This window comes from Meles meles, chromosome 4, assembly GCF_922984935.1.
Source record: "Meles meles chromosome 4, mMelMel3.1 paternal haplotype, whole genome shotgun sequence".
Lineage (NCBI taxonomy): Eukaryota > Metazoa > Chordata > Mammalia > Carnivora > Mustelidae > Meles > Meles meles.
In genome coordinates, this window is record NC_060069.1 from 56872817 (window position 1) to 56882932 (window position 10116).

The 10116-nt window shown below is 38.8% G+C and overlaps 1 long non-coding RNA gene across 1 annotated transcript; it reads left to right on the plus strand.

Moving 5' to 3' along the window:
• The first annotated feature begins 1778 nt into the window (after window positions 1–1778).
• Window positions 1779–8321, plus strand: LOC123940316. Its single transcript, XR_006818064.1, has 3 exons — window positions 1779–1897; window positions 3686–3765; window positions 4305–8321. It is a non-coding gene; the product is annotated as an uncharacterized LOC123940316 (long non-coding RNA).
• The last annotated feature ends 1795 nt before the right edge of the window (window positions 8322–10116 follow it).

Genomic DNA, 10116 nt, shown 5'->3' on the forward strand with positions numbered 1-10116 from the left:
CCATATTTCCTCTCCTTCAAAACATGTCTGTATTTCATACCTTCTCTTTGGATACCACGTCTTAACTATCTCTACACTTGAGACCAGTGTGGCCAAACTGACAGATGTGGTGGTTACTGGGAAGAAGAGTTCCAGTAGCCTACATGCCAGCTCACACATAACAGGGAGGTGGCTGAGGGTCTTTGGTGGCTCCTAGTGAGAGATGAGATTGTTTAAACATCATCTGGGGGTGGAACTAAAATTCCCAGAACTAGATGGGCTTCTATTAGATCTTGATCTTGTTTCAAAAGGTCTCTCTAACAAGAGAGAATGTACTTGCTAACAAATGTGTATACTTTCCCTTTCCTTTATAGGGCACACCCACTGAAATGAAGATACTTAGGCCTAGTTCATCATTTTGCGCACACACACACACACACACACACACACACACACACAAACACGCCCCTGCAAACATTCCAGTCCTTGTCCTCCATGCCAAAGACTTTCCAGTTCTCCCTTGCCACCCCCCTCCACCCCACCAAGCAGGGAAAATAGTTCCCAAGGAAATTTTGCTATTGACTCCACTCTTGTTATTTGATTTGCTTTTATAAATATTGAATTTATACATAATAGGGGAAGAGGTTAAGGACTGATAGTAGAAGTTCCAGCAGAGAGTGACACAAAACACAAAATGGTAACAGTGTTGCAGTTGGAGAGGAGCCTTATGTTCTTCTTTGATCCAGTGGCCAATGGTTTGGGAGTCCAATGTTGCCATACGAACTTCTGAACTGCAGTGCCTGTTTTTGTTACTAAATTTACTCAGAAGCCAGAACCAATTTAGAGAAATAAGGGTGATAGCACAAATTTCTCTGACCTGTCATGGTTTTCCTTATTTCTTCAGTTATGACATCACTATCCTTTTATCTCCCTCTCTCTGAGTTCTATGGACAGCAAGTGTTAATCTTAGACAAGAAGATGAAAAACTGAAAACTTATTCATCAGTTCGTGATATTTCTTCCCCCCATAACTGATAGTTGAGCACTTAATCTCTACTAAGTAACTCTTTTTTATATATTATGTTATTTTACTTAATCCTCAAAGAATTCTAATAGGAGATACTACTTGTAAGGTTTTACAGGCGAGATAACACACCACCAGGCAAGGTAGGCATAAGGCAAGATTTATTAAAGGTGCCCTCGGGCCAGGTTCCATGACTCCAGAGAGGAGTCAGGAAGTCGTGCTGGGAGGGGGTCAAGTGGGTCTTTTATCTGGGTTAAGGGAGGGAATAGGTTCACAGTCATATAAGGTATGGTATTCGGGGATTGGAGGGTTGGGGGAGTCCTGATGTTCCGGTTTCTTGCATAGGTATCAGGTTACTTCTGGAGACGTGACCTGGGCATACATCCTTATGGCAGGAGAGTCAAGGGTTAGGAAAGGGGGGTGGGGCTGGAAGATGGCGGCCCGTCGGTCATTTCTATTGTTTTTCCTGCATTCCCGGAGCCACCGACCCAACACTACTATTTTGCATTTAACAGATAATCTAGAGAAATTAAGTAATTTACATAAGTCCACACAGATCATAAATGACAGATCCAAGATTCTAGTCCAGACAGTCTGTGTCCAGAGGCCCCGTGCTTAGCTGCTCTGCTAAGTTATTGCTTCTTCTTCTTTTTTTTTTAAGGTTTTGTTTATTTATTTGACAGAGAGAGAGCACAAGCAAGGGGAGCAGCAGAGGGAGAGTGGGAGAAGGAGGATCTCCGCTGAGCAGAGAGCCTGCTGTGGGCTCCATCGCTGGACTCCAGGATCATGACCTGACTGAAGGCAGATGTTTAACAGACTGAGAGATTCAGGCACTCCTAATATTGTTTTTTTATTCTCCATCTAGTCATTACGTACTCCTCTCCATCATACTTAGGTATTTATAGTTCTGGGCCTCCTACTAGATTTTAAATATTTTGAGTTTAAGGATTATTCTTTAACCCAATGTGTAATCCCCACAGTGCTTCGAACATAATAGGTGATCAATAAATTCTTCCAACATAATAGGTGCCCAGTAAATTCTTATTCAATCAAATTCATTCCTTCATAATCTACATGCTCTCAACACACTAAATTCTCTTTCGAGCTACCAACCGATTCTTTAAACTGCTCACTGGACATCTCCACTTGCATGTCCGGCAACTTGTGCCTCCAATGTAACTTCTCTCAAATCCATCTTGGCAACAGGACCTTTCCCTTTCCCAGCAGAGTTTTCTTCTGTGTTCTCTGGCTATGGCATCCCTTTTCACATGAGACCAGTTAAAAACTTAGGAGTCATTTTCCACATCTCAATTTTTAACACCCTTTCCCCACCATCCAGGAAAAATGAAGCCCTTTTAGGAAAGGTATCAGACATTTTATCACATTTTCATATCCATGCTTTCCTTTAAAATACATGTATTGAGGACCTGCTCTGTTCCAGGTGCATTTCTAGGGACACAAATGTACAAAGTTGAATAACATAAAGCTATTCTCTGGGAAGACATAGTGAAGTGATCAGGGAAGAGGTTAGGTATAAAGATGGATTATATTCTGCTACCGAATATAGCTTCATAAGCAGTATTTAAAAAACTTTCCATGTCTGGCACTGTATCTGACACATAGTAGGTGACATATATGAAGGTTTAAATAATACATGAATTAAGATACTACCTATATAGTATATTATGGTACTGATCTAATTATTTGACTTTGGTTTAGTCTTCGGTAGGTTTTTGAGTATTATCTCTCAATCTAAATTATAAGCTGTCTGAGTAAGGGGTTGGATCTGTAGTCCCTCACAGCTCACCCCAGTGCTTCAGGGTCAAAAGATACTCCAGAGTTACTAAATGGAGTGGACATGTGGGCCTTATTAGTGGAAAGTACCAATATGCATGGGAGTCATGGGACACTATAAACATTTTTACTTTAACTTCCACTCTGTGCTGTTTCAGTGAAGGGTCATTAACATTAGGCTGGTCTTCCGGGTTTTTCACCTGGATTATTTTATTATAGGGTTGAGGTTAGGAAACAGCCTGGTTAGAACAGGATCACTCACTGAATTGAGAAGGCTGCAGGTTTCTTCTGCATCAGGATTGGAACTCCATTTAGTTAAGTGGTAGATAAACAGTAAATGGAACATAAGGAAAAGCTTGATGTTATCGGCCAAGCCTGCCCCTTCTGTTTGCAACTCAGATTTGTTGCAACATCACATAGGTCTGAGATGGTAGAGAGGGAACCAATCAGGCTATGTGTTTGTTTATTTTCTATGAGAGGCAGCAAGATCCTTATTTCCCCTGTAAGCAGCTAAAATGAATAACACATTGGAGAGAGAATTGCCAACACTGTTTCCTATAAAAGAATATGTGAACTGGTTCTAATAACGCCGACGGTTACCTGACACACATTCTTCCTATAGTGTTTTAACAAGCTGGACTATTTTTAGGGAAATTCTTTGCCTTGAACTAAATTTATGGCCTTAAAGTCTTCTCGTCTATTTTTCGTGTGTGCGTGCTCCAACGGTCCAATTTATAACTGACACCTTTACTACCTACCAGCATATCGGTTTCATCTCCCAGAGGAAGAGAAAACCAGACCCTGTGACTAGTGAACTGGATTGAAAATCTAGTCTAATGCTGACAGATAAATGCACTAATTTTCTTCTGTGACCGGTTCTGCATTGCAGGGTGAGCCTGCTTCTAACAACTCCCTCAAAAGGCTCTGTAACCCGTCCAAAAGATGATGTCAAGTGCTACAAGGACCCAGGTCAGCCCTGCATCATAGGTAACAGTTACCCCAGTGATAAAGTTACCAGGCAGGTTTTGAATGAGATTGTGTTTTTAAATGAAAGACTGGCTGGAAATGTAGACTTGGACCAAGCATTAATAGAGGAAAATTTGAGACAAACAGAGGTTAGCATTTGGTTTCTTTGTGGTGTTCAGCAAAGGTCAGGAAAGGTTCTAAAACAGAAGGAACCCAAAGTTTCAATGAGGAGTTGTGGTATTCTATTAATACATGAGCATGTAGCCTAGACAGAGTGAACTCTAGGTTTAGCCAAGAGCTGTTTTGTGACATGGAAACTCCAGTCATTCAGCTGGAACTGGCCACTTACTTTGGATAAATCCCTGAGCAGTTGAAGACCCTCTGAGTGTCTTGTTTAATTTTATTCTAAAGGTGAAGTAATGCCCTTCCACCCCCATGCCAACTGCTGAGCTCCAATGGGGAGGGAAGGCATAAACAGCAGGCATGGAACGCGTCAGATAGCCCTACAGATTAACTTTATGGTTTTCCTCCTTTACTACCAGAGTCATGGCTGTGGAGGCAGCTCGTGAATCAACCGGAGCCCAAATGGCAACCATGTTCCCATTATCCATCTGTTGTGTTTCCTCACAAAGGTTTAAGTACAAGATTGATCGTGCATATCTGACAATGTGAAGTACTTCTGAGTAAAGAAACTAGAAACAGTTTCTCACTCTGGACAAAAGATAGAGGACATATATCCAGAAGACAAATGGTGAAAATCCAAGCCATAAGGACATAGAAGATACCTGTGTTAGTAAGAAGGAAAGGAAGCACTGAGAGATCTGGAATTTGATATATGGGGATTGAAAATGCCTAGACGAAGTTGACTTAGAAAAAAATAAAGCTCTCTTTAAAGCAAATGCAACTGATGAGAAACCATGTCCCATGAAAAATGAGCTTTATGTAGAGAAGCATAAAGAATTTTAAAAGCAGAAACCTAAAATTAAACTAACTACAACTCTAAGGAAGAACCAGATTGTTTGCTTCAATGAAGAATTTATTACTGTTGGCAAAAATAAAGCTAAAATATTTTTAATTTTAAAGAGACAACAAAAACTGGGAACCATGTTGTGTGGATGGTAATCACCACGGGGATCAGAAACACAGAAGCTCAGATCATCTGTGCTGCTGGGCTCCTCTCTGTGCGAGGCAGGGAGTAGATTTACTGACACTTGCTGCTGCAAACCCAGAAGACATGCTTCCTGATGCTCCGCCAGCTACTGTCCAGTCTGTTCCAGCACCAGCTGCTTGCACAAGCTCAGCCTAGCCCAGGACAGCTGGTGGATCCACTGCAGTAAAGACTAACTCCGTATCCTTCTTCAGTGCTACCTGTTTCTTTCTCTGTGACCTTCTTTGTTTGGGAAGAAAACTGTTTTGTCGATGATTCTGGATTCCATAGGATTTTAGGAGGGTCTCTTTTCTGTCCCTCTTCATCCTAAAAGGTGACTTTGGAAGTAGGAAGGAAGACAGAAGAGAAAAGTCAGAAAATAATATGGTCACAATATAGTGCTTTACCTCCCAGAGCTCTTTCTCACACTTTATCTCATCCATTACTACCCTATGAGGTGACAGGGCAGGTGTCCTTAATCCCATTTTGCAGATGATGACCCTGAGGCTCAGAGATGTTAAGTGTTTTGCCCAAGCGCATACAGCTGCTCAGTGAAGTCCAGAGCAAGAACATGGACTCCCAATCTTGTACTTTTCCCAGAACACATCAGATTTCATCACAATAACATATGCCACTTTCTGCAAAGAGCTCTGGAATAATTTGGATGACAAAATGTGTTTTCCAGTTCTTGTTTGCTTGTATATATCTTACTGCAGCTTTACTTTCACATTTCAAAGTGCTTTATTTATTATCCATTTCTTACGAGTCCTGTTGTTATGTTTTTACATGTTTTTATTTAGGTAACTATAGCCTTAGTTATCTGCTACTTATGTACCCTTGGGTTTTCTCTATAGATAGATACATAGATACATAGATGTCAAAAAGAAATATATAGGTATAGACTTTTTGGTATTGACAGTAACATATTCATTTCTATTTGTTTCCTAAAGAAATAGTCTTACATAATAGTATTTTGTATTTTTCTCTAAAGCTCATTCAAAGCTTATGCAAACTGTTAATGTCCACAGATTGCTGAAACAAGAGTTTAGGAGGAAATCTTAACCACTGTATACCCAATAGCTTCCAGTGATTTTAAAGTTTCACTAGAGGGCACTCCCACTTCATGGCCAGGAGGCAGCAAGGACAAAGGACCATAGTGGTGTGTATGCTTAACTCCTTGTACCTAATATTTTATTTTCTTTCTCACTCTCTCTTCTCTTCTTTCTCACCCATTGTATAAGGAATGGAGTGAAATTATACAGGTCTTCCTTTAAACATGCAAATAGAAATGAACTACGTTGAAAAACTAGCAAACATCTACAACTGTGAATTGTGGTTCACCTTGTAACATAGAGCACAACTTAGAAATCTGCACTGAAGTTTTGGTTGTCGACCTAAATAAGAGTACTAGATATAACATGAGATGTTAGCTTAGTACATGCATGAAGAAATACATCATTATTGGGCAGCTTGGGGGTAGAAAATGTCGCCCAGCACTTATTTCCAACTTGTAAGATCGTCGTGGTTCACCTTCTCTGGCAAATCTTTGGGTAAACCCAAATTACAAAGGTATGTGGAAAGGTCAGGAAGTGGGAGAATTAAAGAAAGATCCAAATGGACAATCAAATGAAATTGCTTAAAGTAAATTAAACATTAGGCCCTGCTTTGTAGTTCATACACCTTTATGTATCAAAGATCTGAAGATAGTTTAAATCACATATGATAGCAAAACAATAGAGCATTTCTTGTGGGAGGAAAATAAGGTATTCCGAAGTCAGAAGGAAAGTAGTCTATTGCCAAGTGTAGAACCCCACAGAGCCCTCAGGCTTGAAGTTTTAAACCGATCTCAACCCTTTGGGGGTTTGAATTTCTTTACTGTTGGCAAAACACAACTTCCTGCTTTAAAAAGAAATGGCGTTAAGAAGGCCTATTACATAGAGATTCAAAAGACTTCTTAGACACCAAATCACTATTACAAAACACCATTTTGATGAGTTTAGTAAAGATTAACCAGAAACATATGGATTAAATTTTTCTTTAAAATTATGTTGATTTATGAAGTAAGAAAAAGGGGGGCATGGTGAGATATGTTTCAGGCTTTGCAAAGCCCCCCAAACATTTGAAAAGCGAGTTAAAGTGCTGATGGACCCAGGGAAGCAACCAGATTTTCCCTGTCAACTTGAACCATCCTTATTTCATTTAAATTTAAAGGCAAAATAAACATTGTGACTTTCTGCTGTTATTATCCACAGAGAGAAACACATATTTGCTTCTCAACCATGGACCTATAAATTTCAATGGAAATATAGGCTTATGTGTTTATTTTGCAATGTTGCAAACTTAATTATTCGTATGTCCTAAAAGGTTTCAAATTGTTTGAATAGAAGGCAGTGCTTCTAAAGTCTAAGTTAAGGATTCCTTGGGAAATTTAACTGCAATAACTAATTACTGGAATTAAATTCTTCTCTGACAGCTCTACAAGTAAAACATACATGACATAAAAGACTTATTATGACCATCATTGGGGAAATTCTCACTGCAATGGGTGATACCAGGACAACTTAGCTACCAATCACCAAACCAACAAACAGTGAATAAGCCTTAAACAAATTGCGCTTTAACAGAATATAAGTTGAAGAGCAAAGAAAGCACAGGTAATTAGGAGTTGATAAAATAAATCACTAGAAATTGATAGATCCTCCTGATTTTTTCCCTCTATTTCAATTAATGATTTAGAAAAGCTGCACAATAAACAAAAAAAGAAAAAGAAAAAGAAATGAAAGTTGAGATGCAACTAACAGATTTCCTAAATCATGAAATGTAAAAATTTTCCTTTCCTCAAATAAATCAAAGGATACTAGAAGTTGCCTGTATCTTTGGAAGAAATGCATATGATGATAACACGTTTTAATATAGAAATATATATTTTCCATGATCAAATGCTTAGTAACCATTTGCAGCCAGATTAAGCAAATTTAGGAAGTCCTGTCTTCAAAAGTATTTCTAGTCAATGTTATCCTGTGACATAACCAAATAAAAATGTTTTTCCACTAGGAGTGTGGTGATGAACAGTTGGTCTATAATCAAAAGGTCCTTGCGAAAAAGTGTGTCCAGTTTTCCTTTAAACAGGTTACATGGAAAATAATACCAACTCCTATCAAGCATTGGATTTTGCCCCTTATCACGTGCAAATGCCCCTGCCTATTAACTTCCAGATGGGGCAGGTATTTTACTAAGGTGCAGGATTTCTGTCCCAGGTCATAGCTTGAGTATTCTCCCTTTCAAGGTCCCCAAAGCTTCGTCTGTCACTCTTATTGTCAAATGTTCTATTTTTCCTGTCTCTGCCAGCAGTGATTTCAATTTGGACTTGACTTCAAGACAGGCCACATTGTATCTGTGATGTCAATGGAAAGGGGATAAAAGTCATTAAAGATATTTGTTATTTTGAAAGGTTAAAAGAGTTTTTCTTGGTAGGTAACACTTTCTCTGGAAAGAACCTCAACTAATTGTCTGACCGGGGAATGGGCACCTAAGTGAGAAAAAAATATACTTAATAAAGCATTGGCGTCTATTATTTTTCTCCTTTTATTGTCCAGTGCCTCTGGGCCTGGTGGGCTTTCTGGAGGCATCTAAGCTCAATATTCCTTCAAACAGCAGAGCAATGATTACACTGCTGGGCTGATTCTCTTTCTGTCTGCCCTAGGTAAGAGATTCTTGCTTCAAACACCATTTATTGTAGAAATTGTTGTGAGGGTTCTAGAAATTGTGTGTGTGTCCTTAAAAAGAGTCCCCAAAAGACAGACTTAGAGGTTCAGTTAAAATACTATTTTGTTGTGCTTAATACCCACCTTGCCTAACGTCCACTGCTCCGTAACAACAGAGTAAGAAATTAAGAGTGGGATACTTGCTAAACGGATAGTGGAAACCAAATGATTTGGGTTCTTCTCAGAAAGGTAACAATTGTAAAAAGCAACAAACTCAAGAACAATAGACCAAACTCGTACCAACACAGAACATCCATGCGCATGATGCTTTGAAAAGAAGAGAAAAAGAACCGATTTGTGTCATTTACTTTTGACAGGTTATGGGGAAGAAAACACAAAACAAAAAGACAATGCTTTTTAGTTATATTAGATTTTGATTGGTTTCAAGGACACTTGTAGATTAAGAACATTCAAGACAGAATAGGCTTATACTTGAGTCAGGAAGATAAGATATTTTCTCTTGATATCGCGCACATGTGGAAGGCAATGATTCTCTGACAGACACCGTTTTCTAAAATGTAGTCACCCGAACACATCTGAATAACACAAAAGAGAAAGGAACATTTTGATGTGTTGAGGAAAGTTGTTTTGACAAATGTCAACGCCTGGGTCTTGCTGGCTGAGGCCTGTTGTTAGCTTCCCAAGACTGCAGGCATGCTATAGCTCATGCCACTCTGTCAGGGGAAATTGGACATACCCAACACAATTTCATTTCCATTTCTCTACAACATTACAAGCTTCCTTGGCAGCAAAATCACATATTCTTATCACCAAAATAAATGAGAGAAAAGAAGACATACATTCCTGTCAAGTTATGTCAAGACATATTTGGTATGTATTTCACTTTGCTATCACTGACAGCAAAGATGTCACGTATTCTTAACACAAAGTAAAGAAGTATTTTCCCTTTCTTCCCTTGCGAGGCATCAATTTCATTTTATTCGCTTACAAGCATCAGTGACAGGAAGGTGTCTTTTTAAAACAAAGCTTTAAAAAAAAGGCAAAAAAAAAAGTTCTTGTGTTTTGTTGGATTTCTGAATGGACATATTGTACATGAATTTAATTTGACAATATCATAACAACCACAATTATAGTCATCGATCACCGCTTTATTTTCCGTTTTCACCATGTATATTCATTGTTCTGGTTTACTTCTTTACATGCATGCGATGGGATCTAGGTTAAAATGAGTCATGGAGATGTTCGTTTTCTGTTAAAGTGTCAATGGAATAAGAAGGAAGAAAGGGAAGAAAGAAGGAAGAAGAAAGGGAGGAAGGAAGGGAGAAAGGGAGGGAGGAAAAGGGAAAGGAAGGAAGAGAGGAAAGAGAAATCAATTAATTCACTCAAAAAGTGAGATAGGTTCTTAACACCAAACAAAACAAACACCTTAAAAGACCTAAATGTAATATACTAGGGAAACTTAACATTGAATTGTCATCTGGA